Here is an 18,186-nt window from a genome sequence, read left to right on the forward strand (position 1 = left end):
CCTTTCTGACCCCTGCCTGAATCTCTAATGATAAACAAGCAAATAAATATGTATTATCTATTTCATATTGCATGCAATATACATTTGTAATTTAATGATCTTAGACCACAACATATAAAGGCAGAGACAGAGACTAAAGGCAGAGACTGGGAGTCTTGTTGAGGGAGACAATGTATTAGCAGATCACCTTAATAATAATTTTTGCTCAGTATTCACTACTGAAAGAGAGGGGAAGAGGCCACAGTTAAGTTGCATGGATATTCAGGAATATGAAACAAGTACATTTACAGAGGAGAAGGTCCTAACAGAACTCTCAAAGCTGAAAGTGGACAAATCTATGGGGCCAGATGGGATACATCCAAGGATACTAAAAGAACTTAATGAGGTGCTGGTAGCACCATTTACAGAATTATTCAACCAGTCATTAACTACAGGAGTAATTCCAGAGGACTGGAAAAGAGCGAACATAGTCCCACTGCACAAAAGTAGAAGCAAGGAAGAGGCAAACAATTACAGATCTGAGAGTTTTACATCAGTATTAGGGAAATTGATGGAAACACTCTTACATGAAAGAATTGTAGACTATCTCAAATCCAGCAATTTACTGGATCCCAAAATGCATGGATTCACTTGGGGGAGATCATGTCAAACAAAACTTATTAACTTTTTTGACTGTGTGACTAAAGTGATGGATAAAGGTGTAGCTGTGGATATAGCTTATCTAGACTTTAGTAAAGCTTTTGACACTGTTCCACATCGCAGACTGCTAAAAAAAACTTGACAGCTTGGGATTGGATACTAGGATTATTGAATCAATAAGATCTTGGTTGCAGGATAGAAAACAGAGAGTTGTGGTAAACAGAGGGCATTCACAGGAGGGAGATGTTATCAGTGGAGTACACCAGGGATCTGTACTTGGACCAGTGCTTTTTAATATCTCTACTGGTGACATTGCAAATGACGTTAAAGGGAAAGTATGCCTTTTTGCAGATGACACAAAGGTATGCAACAGGCTAGACACACCAGGTGGGGTAAAACAAATGATTGAGGATCTAGGTAGACTAGAGGAATGGTCAAGAGTGTGGCAATTACAGTTCAATGCCAAAAAATTTAAAATCATGCACTTGGGTAAAAAAAATCCAAAGGCTAAATATAGTATTAATGGCACTATACTGGAAACTACTGAGGAGGAAAGGGATTTAGGAGTCACTATTTTAGGTGACTTAAAGGCAGGTAAGCAATGTAACAAGGCAATGAGGAAGGCTAGTCAGATGCTTGGCTGCATTGGGAGAGGAATCAGCAGCAGAAAGAAAGAAGTAATAATGCCATTGTATAGGTCATTGGTACGGCCTCATCTAGAATACTGTGTTCAATTCTAGAGGCCATATCTTCAAAAGGATATTAATACATTAGAGACTGTACAAAGAAGGGCAACTAAAATGGTGCATGGCCTACATCACAAAACATACCTAGAAAGACTAAGTCATCTCAATATGTATAGTGTGGAGCAGAGAAGGGAAAGTGGAGACATGATAGAAACTTTTAAATATATTAAAGGTTTTAACAAAGTCCAGGAGGGAAACATTCTCCAAATGAAGAGAAGCAATAGGACACGAGGACATGCACTGAGACTGGATGGGGCGGGGGGGGGGGGGGGGGTTCAGGGGAAATTTGAGGCAAAACTACTTTACAGAAAGGGTAGTGGACAAGTGGAATAGCCTCCCATCAGAGGTGGTGGATGTAGAGCAATTTAAACATGCATGGGATAGACATGAGGATATTCTTACAAAGAAATGAGGATCAAATAAGGTTTGAGATTAAAAAAAAGGTTAAAAAAAAGGGGCAGACTAGATGGGCCAAGTGGTTATTGCAGTTTTTGTACATATTGTTCTTCTTGATGGCAACATGTGCCTGTAGGTAGTGTCTGACCTACACAAAATGAATTTACTTAGGGGAAAATACTTTTCATAGACATATTTTTGTACAGTTCAAAAACAGGAAAAACATGTTTGCATTTCAGTCTCCTCAATGAATTCACAGGCACATGAATCTGTGTACAGCACATTACAGCTTGACTATGAACTGTGGGAAAATGGTTAAACTGTGTGTGAAGGTCATCTGGATTTTATGTATATATATATATATATATATATATCTACTGTATGTGTGTATATATATATATATATATATATATCTACTGTATGTGTATATATATATATATATATGTACTGTTTATATATATATATATATATATATATATATACTGTTTATATATATATATATATATATATATATATATATTCAAAATCACAGAAAGAAGTCCTGACACTCTCATATGGAAAAATGCAGGTGTCCAGTTAAAGCAGATAATATAAAGTCACATGTCCATCCAGCACAACTCCAGGGTTAAAGCATAGACAGAACCAGCACACTGCCAAGTTTATACCAATTTTACTCCAAGTGCAATAAACATATGAACAAAATGCTTGGTCAAATAAATACTCATCACTCTGCAAAAGTAATGGCTTCTTTTACAGAGTGATGAGTATCTGTTTCACCAAGCAGTTTTTTTCCGTATGTTTATTGAAGGATTGAGAAAATTGCAATTTCTGTCTCAATAGCGTTTTAGTTGAATTAGTTCTTAAATAGCATAAAATACCCAGTGACCCTGAGACTACACACTTGTCCGGCATCCATGGCTGATGTATGTATGTACAGATAGATAGATAGATAGATAGATAGATAGATAGATAGATAGATATGTCTACATTTAATAATATCGAATGAATCGTACGTTAGCACTACATTTTGTGTGTATATATTTGCTGGTTCAGCAAAAGGAGCCATGCCCTTCTAAGCAACCGCTTTTATATTCATTAGTCACATTTTCTTATTATTTAATCACATGCACCATTTTAGATATTTGTTTTTTCTTCAGTCCAGGTAAGAAACAGCAATGGCAGCGTAATATAATGTATCAAGCTGCAATGCTGCCAGACAATACAGCCACATTCCATTTAAGGGCCCTGGGGCATACTAATAATGGCGGTGGGAGGCTGCTGGTGGGTTGTCAGTTTTATTTATGTGGTCCCCCATATCCCAGTTGCCCCTGAACCCCCACATGCCTTAGACATTCATTAAGTGGTGGGTTCAGTTGACCAAAATATGCACATTTAACTGTTAATATGCTTGAATTATACTTTTCCAAAGCAGACCAAGGTGATAACTACTGTATCCCCAATTGCTGGCTGGGATATGGAGACACAAGAGGGTAGGGAACAGTGAGGATTACAGAGGAAGAAGAGCTGGCTGGAGGAGTCAGTGTCTCCCCACCCTTTTATCCAATCGCCCCCAGCGCGAAGTCCTCCTGGAGGGGGACAGGGGTCTGGCCAGGGAGCCGCTACCGGGCTGGGCAGAGTACTCTTTTTCAGTTGTGTGCCTAGCCTCCTCCTCTGAATGCCAGTGTGGTAGAGTGCGCACACGAGTGGTGGAAGGCTGAGTGCCCCCCTCCCCTGGATCTGACAGTGCAGGGACATGTTTATCATTTGTGTCATGATCACCTCAATGAACAGTGTCACATAATGGCCCAGATTTATCAAGCCTTGAAGAGTGAATAGTACTGTAAAAACCAACCAATCAGCTCCTAACTTACATGTCACAGGCTGTGTTTGGAGTTAGGAGCTGGTTGGCTGGTACTTTATCACCATGCTATTTAGCACTCTCCAAGGCTTGATAAATCTGGGCCAATATGTTTATGATGCTTTATAAATAAACATATACAGTATCAATGTCCTTTGGTGTATTTATTATGAATAGTAGGTGTACCCTCTCAATTGTAGGAGGACAATTCCATGCTGTGATTGCTATACAATACTCCCTTTCCTGAGGAAGCAGACAATGATCTGCAATACACATTGCACCTAAATTATTAGGTCATTTTAGATGAACTGTAGTTAAGGACATTCCCAAGGAATTAGCCCATCCACCCGTCTGAAGATTTTTTTACCTCTCCCACAATCTAAGAGTGAGCATACTGGTTATATTGACCAGCACAATATTTACGGTTATTCCCCTAGGTACAACAGATAGCAGGAACTATGTCTGAACTGTATTGTGTTTCACAATAAACTGGCTTACCAACCCATACATTGTTAGTTCATTCTTTTTAACAGTCAGGCTGCAACCACTCATTATCCTCCCTCTGATTTATCCACATACACACACACACAAACAAACACACCTAGCAGACGTTCCCTCAAACCATGATCCTGCAAAGCACCTACTATTTAACAAGGAGACAGCACCCCTCCAGCTACAGCCCCATATTCTAGTAAACGCAGTGTTAACCACCCCAGGTACCTATATAAAAATAATCAAAATGGCAAACATCAAGTCTAGAAATGAAAATGAAACAATTCACATTTTACATATTCAAAATGAAAACAAACAAAAAAATTATAGAATGGAGAAATAAATAAAAGACAGATAAAGAAAGGGAACAGAAAGGAGAGAGGGAGAGAGAGATGGGGACTGACAGTCCAAATGGGTCTTCAAGGGGTGACCAGCAATATGGCTACCTGTATAAGTCAGAGATGAGGAACAGGCTATCTCGAGTCCTAAAGCAAGGAGTATACAGCCAAGGTGTACAAATTGAGGTGTATGATTCTGAGGTCCTAAAGTCTTAGTCTATCCATCTGAACCAGGTCGTAGTAAATTCTGCATATTTATCAGCCATGGAAAAAGTAATTTCATCAATGGAAGTGCGAAAGTTCATTCTCTGACACCACTCTACAACAGGGAAGTAGGAGCACCAGTGGACTGGATCGATATTAACTCTTGCTGCATTATTTATATGCTAAAGCAGAGATTTTTTTAATAAGTGTCCGTCGTGATAGTGGAGTAGGCAGAAAGACAATACTCTGGACCAGTAGGTATAGATGGTCCAAGCAAATCCCTAATAAAGTCAATTATATTGTTTCAGAAAGGGACAATTAAAGGACATTCTCAACAAATGTGTATCAAGGATCCTCTTTCCCAGTTGCACCTTCAGCGGAGAGGGGAAACAGATGCAATGTTTTTATGCTGGGCATCATGACATCGGTACCACCTCGTTAGAATCTTCTACTGTGTCACTTGCACTTCTAAGCTGGAAGAACAAGCACATTTAGTACGTTTTATTTTCTATACTAATTTTTTAATATTTGTTGTTCATTTCCTGATTTATCAAGCAATTCAAAGCTTTAAATGGCATAAAACTTAATTGCATCTTATAAATAGAGATGTGCGGCTGGCACTTATCGTGTTTTGTGTTTTGGTTTTGGTTCTAATTCCACTTCCGTGTTTTGATTTTGGCTTTGTTTTGCCAAAATCACCCTTTCGTGTTTTGGTTTTGGATCTGGATGATTTTTGAAAAAAACATAAAAACAGCTAAAATCACAGAATTTGGGGGTAATTTTGCTCCTACGGTATTATTAACCTCAATAACATTAATTTCCACTCATTTCCAGTCCATTCTGAACACCTCACACCTCACAATATTGTTTTTAGGCCTAAAAGTTGCACCGAGGTGGCTGTATGACTAAGCTTAGCGACACAAGTGTGTGGCACAAACACCTGGCCCATCTAGGAGTGGCACTGCAGTTGCAGACAAGATGGCACTATTCAAAAACTAGTCCCCAAACAGCAACTGATGCAAAGAAGAAAAAGAGGTGCAATTAGGTAGATGGATGGCCAAGCTAAGCGACACAAGTGTATGGCACAAACACCTGGCCCATCTAGGAGTGGCACTGCAGTGGCAGACAGGATGGCAGATTTAAAAAAATAGGCCCCAAACAGCACATGATGCAAAGAAGAAAAAGAGGTGCAATGAGGTAGCTGAATGACTAAGCTAAGCGACACAAGTATGCGGCACAAACACCTGATCAATCTAGGAGTGGCACTGCAGTGGCAGACAGGATGGCAGATTTAAAAAATAGGACCCAAACAGCACATGATGCAAAGAAGAAAAAGAGGTGTAATGAGGTAGCTGGGTGGCCAAGCTAAGCGACACAAGTGTGCGGCATAAACACCTGGCCCATCTAGGAGTGGCACTGCAGTTACAGACAAGATGGCACTTAAAAAAACTAGTCCCCAAACAGCACATGATGCAAAGAAGAAAAAGAGGTGCAAGATGGAATTGTCCTTGGGCCCTCCCACCCACCCTTATGTTGTATAAACAAGACATGCACAATTTAACAAACCAATAATTTCAGCGACAGAGTCTGCAACACGACTGTAGCTGAAATGACTGGATTGTTTGGGCCTCCACCAAAAAAGAAGCAATCAATCTCTCCTTGCACAAACTGGCTTTACAGAGTCAAGATGTCGACCTCATCCTCATCCTCCGATTCCTCACCCTTTTCACTGTGTACATCCTCCTTCTCACAGAGTATTAATTAGTCGCCACTGGAATCCACCATCTCAGGTCCCTGTGTACTTTCTGGAGGCAATTGCTGGTAAAGGTCTTCCCGGAGGAATTTATAATTAATTTTGATGAACATCATCCACATTTAGTGGAAGTAACCTCCTACGCCGATCGCTGACAAGGTTGCCAGCTGCACTAAACACTCATTAGGAGTGCACACTGGAGGGGGGCAACTTAGGTAAAATAAAGCCAGTTTGTGCAAGGACATCCAAATTGCCTCTTTTTCCTGCCAGTTTACATACGCACTGTCTGACATGCCTACTTGGATGCTGTCACTCATATAATCCTCCACCATTCTTTCAATGGTGACAGAATCATATGCAGTCACAGTAGACATGTCAGTAATCGATGGCAGGTCTTTCAGTCCGGACCAGATGTCAGCTTTCACTCCTGACTGACCTGCATCACCGCCAGCAGGTGGGCTAGGAAATCTTATCCTTTTCCTTGCAGCTCCACTGGTGGGAGAAATTGAGGAGCTGTTGACGGGTCACGTACCACTTGAGTTGACAATTTACTAACCAGCAGGTCTTTGCATCTCTGCACACTTGTGTCTGCTGGAAAGAGAGATACAACGTAGGCTTTAAACCTAGGATCGAGCACGGTGGCCAAAATGTAGTGCTCTGATTTCAACAGATTGACCACCCTTGAATCCTGGCAAAGCGAATGAAGGGCTCCATCCACAAGTCCCACATACTTTGTGGAATCGCTCCGTCTTAGCTCATTCTTCAATTTCTCCATCTGCTTCTGCAAAAGCCTGATGAGGGGAATGACCTGACTCAAACTGGCAGTGTCTGAACTGACTTCACGTGTGGCAAGTTACAAGGGTTGTAGAACCTTGCACAAAACAGAAATCATTATCCACTCTGCTTGAGTCAGGTGCATTACCCCTCCTTTGTCTATATCATAGGTGGATGTATAGGCTTGAATGGCCTTTTGCTGCTCCTCCATCCTGTGAAGCATATAGAGTGTTGAATTCCACCTCGTTACCACCTCTTGCTTCAGGTGATGGCAGGGCAGGTTCAGGAGTGTTTGCTGGCACTCCAGTCTTCGGTACTCTGTGGCATAATGCCGAAAGTGGCCCGCAATTTTTCGGCCCACTGACAGCATCTCCTGCACACCCGTCATTTTCCAAAAAATTCTGCACCACCAAATTAATTGTATGTGCAAAACATGGGACATGCTGGAATTTGCCCAGATTTAACGCACGCACAATATTGGTGGCGTTGTCCGATATCACAAATCCCCAGGAGAGTCCAATTGGGGTAAGCCATTCTGCAATGATGTTCCTCAGTTTCCAAAAGAGGTTGTCAGCTGTGTGCCTCTTACGGAAAGCGGTGATACATAGCGTAGCCTGCCTAGGAACGAGTTGGCGTTTGCGAGATGCTGGTACTGGTGCCGCTGCTGTTGTTGTGGCGCAGGATGCAATACATCTACCCAGTGGGCTGTCACAGTCATATAGTCCTTAGTCTGCCCTGTTCCACTTGTCCACATGTCCGTGGTTAAGTGGACACTGGATACAACCGCATTTTGTAGGACACTGGTGACTCTTTTTCTTACGTCTGTGTACATTCTCGGTATCGCTTGCCTTGAGAAGTGGAACCTAGATGAGATTTGATACCGGCGACACAGTACCTCAAACAATTCTCTAAGTCCCACTGAACTAATGGCGGATACCGTACGCATGTCTAACACCAACATAGCTGTCAAGGCCTCAGTTATCCACTTTGCAAAAGGATGACTGCTGTCATATTTCATCTTCCTCACAAAAGACTGTTGGACAGTCAATTGCTTACTGGAAGTAGTACAAGTGTTCTTCTGACTTACCCTCTGAGATAATGATCGACTTCCAGCAGCAACAGCAGCAGCGGCGGCAGCAACAGCAGGCGTACCACTCAAAGATCCTCCGGAGAAATCCCGGTTAGGAGAGGACTCCTCAGTCTTGACAGTGATATGGCCTGCAGGACTACTGACATTCCTGACTGGAGAGAAAGTTGATGTTGAGGGAGTTGGTGGTATGGCTTGCAGGAGCTTGGGTACAGGAGGAAGAAGGGATTTAGGTGTCAGTGGACTGCTTACGGTATTACCCAAAGTTTCACAACTTGACACTGACTTATGATGAATGCGCAGCAGGTGACATATAAGGGAGGATGTTCCTAGGTGGTTAACATCCTTACCCCTACTTATTACAGATTGACAGATGCAACAGATGGCTTGACACCTGTTGACCGGATTTGTGAATAAATAATTCCACACCGAAGAGGTGGCTTTTTTGGTAGTTTTCCCAGGCATCACAATAGGCTTCTTCATCCCACGGACAACAGGTGTCTCCCCTGGTGCCTAACTTAAACCACATGACCATCAGAATCCTCATCGTCAACTTCCTCCTCAGCGCCAGCAACACCCATATCCTCATCCTAGTGTACTTCAACAGTGACATCTTCAATTTGAATATCAGGAACTGGACTGTGGGTGCTCCTTCCAGCACTTGCAGGGGGCATGCAAATGGTGGAAGGAGCCACCTCTTCCCGACCAGTGTTGGGAAGGTCAGGCATCGCAACCGCCGACACACTTGGACTCTCCTTGCGGATTTGTGATACCATCTCAGAACGCACAGTTCCTTTCTGTGCTTTTTCCAGCTTAACTCTTTTAATTTTTCTAGCGGGAGGATGGGGTCTTCCATTGTTATGTGAAGCTGAACCACTATCCATGAACATAGACCAGGACCTCAGCCGTTTCTTGCCACTCCGTGTCGTAAATGGCATATTGGCAAGTTTATGTTTCTCCTCAGACGATATAAATTTCTTTTTTTGGTTCTTTTTACTGAACTTTGGCTTTTTGGATTTTACATGCCCTCTACTATCACATTGCGCATCGGCCTTGGCAGACAACGTTGATGGCATTTCATCATCTATGTCATGGCTAGTGGCAGCAGCTTCAGCACTAGGAGGATGTGGTTCTTGATCTTTCCCTTTTTTATACTCCAAATTTTGTTCTCCATATGTTTCTGGAGTTATATAACACAATATGCGGCACAGGAATGACTGATGGCTGATGGCCAGGACACTACCACTGGTCTAAGGCAGCACAACAACACTGTAAGGAACTTGTGGTTGTTGTTATTAGTATTATAATACTGTAGCAGTGGACATATAGCAGCAGCGTATACCACTATGACTGCCTCGTCACTGGAATGACTGATGGACAGGACACTACCACTGGTCTGATGCAGCACAACAAAACAACACTGTAAGGGACTTGTGGTTGTTGTTGTTGTTATTATTATTATAATACTGTAGCAGTGGACATATTGTAGCAGCGTATACCACTGTGACTGCCTCGTCACTGGAATGACTGATGGACAGGACACTACCACTGGTCTGATGCAGCACAACACAGCAACACTGTAAGGGACGTGTGGTGGTTGTTGTTGTTGTTATTATTATAATACTGTAGCAGTGGACATATAGCGGCAGCATATACCACTATGACTGCCTCATCACTGGAATGACTGATGGACAGGACACTACCACTGGTCTGATGCAGCACAACACAACAACACTGTAAGGGACTTATACAGCTACACTGGATATATGGCAGCAGAGGACACCACCACTGTAACTGGTCACTGGACTGATGCACAAGAGACTTCCCCTGGTGTAATGCAGGACAACACAGCACCACTGAAAGGGATTTATACAGCTACACTGGATATATGGAGGCAGAGGACACCACCACTGTGTATATTATTATTACAGGATGAGACGGCGCAGTCGCATGAGATCTGACCATGCCAGTTAAGTGGTTAAGCATGTGATGCATGTGCCTAGGGGTAGTACTTGTTGCGGTGTGGCACTTGGATGCTTGTGTTGATACTGTCAGCCCGAAATGTACCAGTAGCTACAAAATATTTCCACTGTACTGTACCATATGCCATCTTGAATGGAGTTTACACAGGTAAGATATGGACATACTGCCCATGTAAGCTGTTTTACTTAGTAAATATGTAAACATAATAATAAAAAAAGTCAGTTACTGGCTTTTTTATTATTCTAGTAAATTGGCTATCGCGGGGGCAGCACTTACTGTTGTACCTAGGGGTGCCCTCACCCCTAAATTCATCCCTGATTGAAGCTACTAAATAATAGACCAGGGAGACACTAACCTGGCCACCTTTATAACCAGCATCTATTAATAGGTGCACAATAGGGATGGCCATTGGTGTGCTTGCCATCGATGGTTACCATTGATGGCAATATGGAAGGTAACCATTGATGGTTACCAACTATGCATTGGATAACCATCGATGGTTCCCACTATCGATAGTCATCCCTGTTTTTTCACTGACTGGCCCATGGCCAATTAGAATACAGGGGTGGTGCTTCACATATGTCAGGGGGCGGAGCTATGCTCTGTGTCTCGGCACCACATAAAAAAATAAATATTTGGTTATACCTTTCCATCGAGGGAAACCATTTGGTTCTCCCTTATCAATGACAAAAGTACTCTACATCGGCCATAAACCATCGATAACTTTGATCCCTAGTGCACAATGCCAGAGTCTACTGCACGGAACTGAACATATTCAGGGGTTCATTCCGAGTTGATCGCTCGCTAGCAACTTTTTGCAGTGCTGCGATCAGATAGTCGCCGCCTATGGGGGAGTGTATTTTCGCTTTGTAAGTGTGCGAACGTTTTTGCAGCCGACGGCTCAAATTTTTTTTTTCCAGTTTCTAAGTAGCTCTGGACTTACTCAGCCGCTGCGATCACTTCAGTCTTTTTGGTCCCGGAATTGACATCATACACCCGCCCTGCAAACACTTTTTCCAAACACTCCCAGAAAATGGTCAGTTGACACCCACAAACGCCCTCTTTCTGTTAATCACCTTGCGATCAGCTGTGCGAATGGACTCTTCATTAAATCCATCATCCAGCACCGATCCTCTTTGTACCCATATGACGCGCCTGCGCATTGCGGTGCATACGTATGTGCAGTTTTGCTGAGATTTAACCTGATCGCAGAGCTGCAAAAAGTTGCTAGCGAGCGATCAACTCGGAATGATCCCCTCTGCTCGCAGGCCCCTATCTCTGTTAAACTGCCCTGCCAGTATCGGAACCTCTTTTCATATAACAAAAAGCACAGTTACTACTGATCATGCATGCCTACCTTGCTGCACCCTCCTCCGGGAGATGGCAGCATGGTAGGCTAATGGGGGCGTGGCTGGCAGCAATGGGGGCACTCTGGGGGCGTGATCAGAGGGGGAAGTGGGCACTCCTGGGGCGTAGCAGCAGAAATGCATCATCGTGGCCCCACCCACTGCTAGACAGTGCAGAGAAAACTGCCACTGAATAGCAGGGGGCAGAGCTATGATGACGCGATTCAGCGCGAATCGCGTCATCATATCCCCTCGGACCACCCACTTGTTCTCTGTTGTGGGATGCCGTGGGGGGGGTGTGTGCGGGGGGCGGCCTGGGAAAGCGGTAGACTTGCCCACCTTTCCGGGGGGCCGGGAGGAACACACGATTTTCGGGAGTCTCCCAGTCATTCCGGGAGGGTAAGCAAGTATGCTACTGATTACTTAGCAGGAAAGAAGCTTCCCAATCAGTCATTTAAGTTCAATAATAATAATTAATTAATAAATACTTTATGTAAGAGTTGCTCTAGGTAATATATTACTTTTAAATGAAATGTCAAAGGTGAAGGCAAACATGTAGACATAACACAATCATGTCAGGAAGGGAGGTAAACTGAAAGGAAGATTGGTGATCACGTCGGAGAATGGGACATGATAAGGTTAATCTCTTTGGTCATGACAGTTACTGTAGGACATGTTTGCAAGTCAGTCAGACAACACAATGCTTACATCATACATTCTTATATACTGTAGTAGGGAGAAGGTTACCTATTGTTTAGTGTTCTTGTAAATATTACTATTTATGCATCTTCTTTGATGTTACATTTGATGAAATGTTTATTAAAACAAAAATTCGTACTCTAGGTTTATATGCATTATAAAAAATTGTATAATGACTGAATATGTGTTTACTGTAACAATGGTTCACTTTTTTTCCAAAAACTTCAGCCAAAATTGTCAGTTTTATTTATTGTAAAATTATGCAAATTAAAGCTCTTTAAACCTGATTCAGTATAATTTTTAGAGATGTGATCAGATCCCTTTGTTTTGGTTTTGGATCTGCGTTAACTTTGTGTTTTGGATTCGGTTTAGTTTTCCCAAAGCCATGTTTTGGTTTTGGTTTTGGATCTGTATTTTTCTCCAAAATAACTGAAAAAAACAGCTAAAATTTTCATAATTTTGAGCCTTTTTTGTTACTACAGTATCATTTACCTCAATAACATTAATTTCTAGTCATTTTCAGTCAATTTTGACCGCCTCACAGCTCACACTATTGTTTGTAATTATAGGCCAATGGTGGTGGCCTCTGTGTCAGGGTGCCAGCGGTTTCAGCAGCTGTGGGTTGCTGGCGGCGTTGGCAGCAGGGGGTAGCTGCAGTGTCCTCAGTGCAGGGGGTGTGGGCGCCTGGCATCTTTACCGCTGTGCACATTAGACTCTATGTGCAAGCGGAAATTGGCTGAGAGCCAGGACAAACGTCTCTCTCAGCCAATCAGCGGTCAGCTTATTGGATTCAATGGGACTGACATCTGAGGCAAAACCTCAAGATCTGACAGCAGAATTTCAAAGTTTTGCCTCAATTTAGGATCCAAGGCAGGCAGGGAGATCCAAGCCAAAGCTTGAATTGCCTTGGATCGGGTGAGTTCGGTTTCCATGGAACCTGAGCCTCTAATAATTTGTTAACAAATTTGTACCCATTCGAAAGTGTCAACCGACTGAGCTGAACTTTGGTTCGGTAGAACAGATGGTCTCCAGGGACTTGTTTCATGCAGATGTGATGCTGTTGATTGCTTATAATGGATGTGTCCCTTGATTAAGGTCTCAAATGTATTCTTCCTTGCTCTGTTTTTATAAAATACCCTTCTACCGATGATTTGAAATATAACGAACGTTTATGTATGTTTTGCATATATTGCTTCAATAAAAGATTATGTTAAAAAAAAAAAAAATTTGTACCCACACACACTGGTAGACAATCACATTCAAAGGCCATGGGAGAAGTGTGTGAAGCCGCCGCTCAACTGAGCTTAGGCTGTAAGTAGATTGTCTTCCCGCAGCCATGGACTGCTCTTCACTGAGGCTGGGGTCGGAGAAGAAGATTGGGGGGTGGAGCTGAGAAAGAGCAGTGGAGTTGGTACTGTGTATTGACCCATCAGTTACTGGAAGATTTACTTCCAGCAGCTAATGGAATGGCCAACTTGCAAGGGACATATCTGACAACAAGGCAATTGATTAATTAGCATTTTCGTTTTACAATTTTCATTTGTATTGTATTCATTTTACTACTAATCAATTTGTAGATAAAACATCACTTTATTTTAGTGGGAAAGATCTAGTGATTTGTTTGAAAGGTTCAGCTGCAGTGTAGGTGCAACGGTAGGTAGGAGTTTTAAAAATCTATTACTTGCAAACTTAATTTGCTCATTGTATAGGACTGCCACCTATCAGCAGACATATGGATGTGCAGTAGTCGTTGTGTTGTTTAGCTCTGGCCAAAATTCTAAGTGTAAACACTGCTGCTATTTGCAAACCAGGTTTGATCACATTTGTATCCTTTTTGTTTTTTTTTTCCTTTTTTTATTTATTTTTTACCTTACCTTTAACCTATAATAATAATAATAGGAACCTCCTACACACCTCTGCCACCATCAACTTGCTTCTCTGCTCACCTCTACTATAATCTCTGTTCTCCGCTCAGCTCATGACTTTGCCATTTACCTAAAGCAGGGACGTGCAGTGAGGTAAATGGCTCAGGAGGCACTGGCTAGCACCAGAGCCAGATTTGCAAACAATATATGAGCCAAAGGGTACATGTGGGCATTATACACAGGTGCAGCAGTATAAACGCATGGAAATTTGGTGAGTTTTGATCAGAAATGTGCAGAAAAGATAGGTGCCTCACCTGCCATAGACTTTTACTTCCAGAGTTTTAGCTATAAAAATGATTAGAATAATATAAAGAAGATTTTCAAACATATTCTTTGTATGTTTCATATACTTTATACAGTCAAAACTCTGGCACAAATGTTAGTATGACAGAAAAGGCTCTGCCTCACCCCACCACACGTCACTGACCTAAAGGTCAACTGCAAACATCCATGAAGAAATGTGCTGTAACCAAATCCATCATCTTCCCACTTAACTTTTCTATTTTCTCTCAACGTGTTCCTTCTTAAAACTACCACATGCTCCCCCCCCAATGTTTGTCATCACATTGCTTGCTTCTTCGACCTGTCCCACTCTGACATTTCCCGTTCCATCTTCAAACATGCATTCCTCTCTCCTATCTTCAAGAAACCATATTTGGTTACTACTCTTCTCTCCAAGTACTATGCAATCTCTATCCTCTCCTTTGCATCCAACCTACTTAAGCAATTTGTGTAAAACTTTCAGACCACTTTTGCTCCACACACTCTCCTCCTCCTGAACTCTGCAAGTGAACTTCTGCCTTCACTCCCCCAAGAATGAGCCCTAACTATAGTAACTAACTATTTGAAGGGGCCATTTCTCCATACTGATTCTCCTTTGATTTCTATACCACTATCAGTATAAGCAGTCTCACTATTTCCCTTTACACTTCACTCCTTTGGCCTTTAAAGCACAGTTCCCTCCTGGTTCACTTCCTAAATTTTTGAATGCTCCTTAGTGCCTCTACACCCTCCCTTCTATTACCTCTACCTGCTGATGCTGCTTAAGTCTCTATTCTCAACCTTCTGCTTTTGTTTCTTTATACCTCTTCTCTGGGTAAGCAGTATTCTGTTGGCCTACACTGTCATCTATATGATGACACACAAATGTACCTCTGCTTCCCAGGCCTCTGTTCTTTCCTGTTATTCCATATCTTCTACTGTTGATTTGCCATGTTCTCCCGCATGTCGTAATGTTAATGTACCTAAAGCTCAACATGCACAGAATGTTCAAAACAGAGTGTTATTACACCTCCTCTAGTCTACCTCATTGTTGACAATATCACACTCTCCCCTATTCCCCAAGTCCACTGTTGTAATGACATACTTCACTCCACTCCCAGCATGAATTTGGTATGAAATCCTGACTGTCAGGATCCCGGCAGTCAGGAGACCAATATCGGAATCCCAACCTCAAGCACAGTGAGTCCCCTCGCGGGTTTGATGCACTCGCCACACTTCGGGATCGGTGGCGAGCTTTGCTCACAACACTATTATATTCCCCTTGGGTGGTGGAGTGAATAAACACCAGAGATACCTGGCTGGGTCTGGATTTTGGCCGCCAGCAGTTTCCCTGCTGACAGAATTCCGGCGTCTGTATTTTGACCGCCGGAATTCTGTCGTTCCGGAAACTAAGCTGCGTCCCCTCAGCATCCCTCCAACATCTAGTCCCTTGTACTGTCTTGTTGCTTCCTAAATAGAAACATTGCCAGAATACAATTATATCCATTTGTAATTTATAATGTTATGGAAACCCTCATCCAGTCTATTGTTAACTTCAGCCTAGATTACCATAACCTCTTACTATCAGAAGTTACCTTCACCCACCTTAAATCTCTAAATTTAAGTTACATAATTAATAATGAACCAATTAATCAATTCATTTGATAGATTATTGGTATTCAAAAAGATCCCATCTCATCAACATTTCTCTATACCTCAAAGGGAATAATTTTTCTATTAATGTATGCATCTTATGATGAGGTGTTACCACAAACTGTAAATCATGAACCGTAAAATAAGGAAGAGAAGAAGAGTCAGCGCACATTTTGCTGGGTGGTTGCTTTTTCAAGGATAAATGTACATTGGTTTTTCTGAAGGAAAGTTGTTAGCTGAAATGAAATCCAATGCTTATCTAATGTTATGATTCTTAATTGGTGAAACTGGGTTGGGACTGAAATGCCAGAGCTTGGGATGCCGGGGGACAGAATACTGACTGTGGTATCTCAAAGATCACAATCCCGATAGGGGAAGGTAAGTATACTTACCTTCCCCCACTGGCGCTCTAACCCAAACCCTCCGTCGTAACAGCCTAACTTAAACCTCCCATCCCTGCTGCCTAACCCTAACCCTCCCAGTGGTGTCTAAACCTACTCCCCCACACAACCTAACCCTAACCCTCCCCGTGGGTGCCTAAACATAACGCCCCTCCCCGTAGCCTTAACCTAACTCTCCCGGACCATAGCCTAACCCTAACAGCCTTCCCAACGTGGCTTACCTTTCAGGCGGTTCAGCAGATGCTCATTCGGTATCCCGGCCAACGGGACTTCCGGTGCCAGCCTGGTGACCATATTCGGGATACCGAAGTCGGCATTATGAGTAGTGTCGGGATTCCAGCATCGGGATTCTGACTGCTGGGATCCTAACCGCCGGAATCCTAATTGGATCCTGTGATACTTGCCGAGACTCACTAATGGGCTATTATTTTATAATACTGAGCAAATGTATCATTAGACTCAGTGATTAATGCTGCAGTATACTGTAGAACCTGAATGGAGAGGCTTCTAAGTTGTGAAGTCAGTTATAAAAAGATATGCTGAGCAGTGTTAATTTTGACAAGGATTTTCAATTTAATTTTGGGATATTTACCTTATGAGTAAAACCATAAAATAACTGAGCTGTTTTCTTGATTATAAATACAGACCAGCAGTTATGCAGATAATAGTTATGCTGCCAACAAAGTACTACACTGATGTAGACTAGTCTCTTGGGAGGAAACAATTGGTTAACCATCAGAAATACAGGGGGGTCATTCAGATCTGATCGCTGCTGTGCGTTTTCGCACAGCGAATGATCAGATCCAAACTGCGCATGGACATCGCCGGTCAGCGATGGGTTGGTGCGAAGGATCTATTTGCACGGGCGTACGCAAGGTGATTGACAGGAAGAGGCCGTCTGTGGGTGGCAACTGACCGTCTTCAGGGAGTGTCCGGAAAAATGCAGACAGGCTCAAGCGTTTTGAGGGAGGGTGTCTGACATCAGCACCGGCCCCAATCAGCAGGATTCAAATGCACTGGAAGAGTAAGTCTGACTTTTGGCTGCTCACCTACACAAGCGGTCGCATGCTTGCACAGCGAAAATACGCTCCCCCTGTAGGCGGCGACTATCTGAACCCAGGACAGCAAAAAACGCAGCCCAGCAATCAGACCTGAAAGCAGTAGCGGATCTTGCCACGGGCAAGCAGGACTTTTGCCCGGGGCGCCGCCTTCCGGAGGGCGCAGGGCGCCGCACCAGGGCAAGATCCGCTGCTGCTGTGTGCCCCTCGCTGCCCGCTGCCCCCCTGCTGCCGCTGGGAAGGGAAACTAGATGCGTACGCGTCTAGTTTCCCTTCATGGAGAGGTCCTTTACTGTGCGGTGCGCGATGACGTCATCGCGCACCGCACATCATTTCAGTCTGTACAGGGGGCGTGAATGACCACACCCCCTGTACGAAGCCACGCCCCATAATGCCGCCCAGGGCGCCAGAAGCCCCGGAACCTGCCCTGCCTGAAAGACCTCCAGAGTTATCACACTGTCCCGCAGTATGCATTAAATCTCTGCATAAAAATAAAGCAAGCTTTGGAGAGATAAAAAAAATCCTTGATCCTGATTCAGAGTTGCTACATTGTTTTTTATTTGTATTAAGCTA

Source organism: Pseudophryne corroboree, chromosome 1 (assembly GCF_028390025.1).
Source record: "Pseudophryne corroboree isolate aPseCor3 chromosome 1, aPseCor3.hap2, whole genome shotgun sequence".
Taxonomy (NCBI): Eukaryota; Metazoa; Chordata; class Amphibia; order Anura; family Myobatrachidae; genus Pseudophryne; species Pseudophryne corroboree.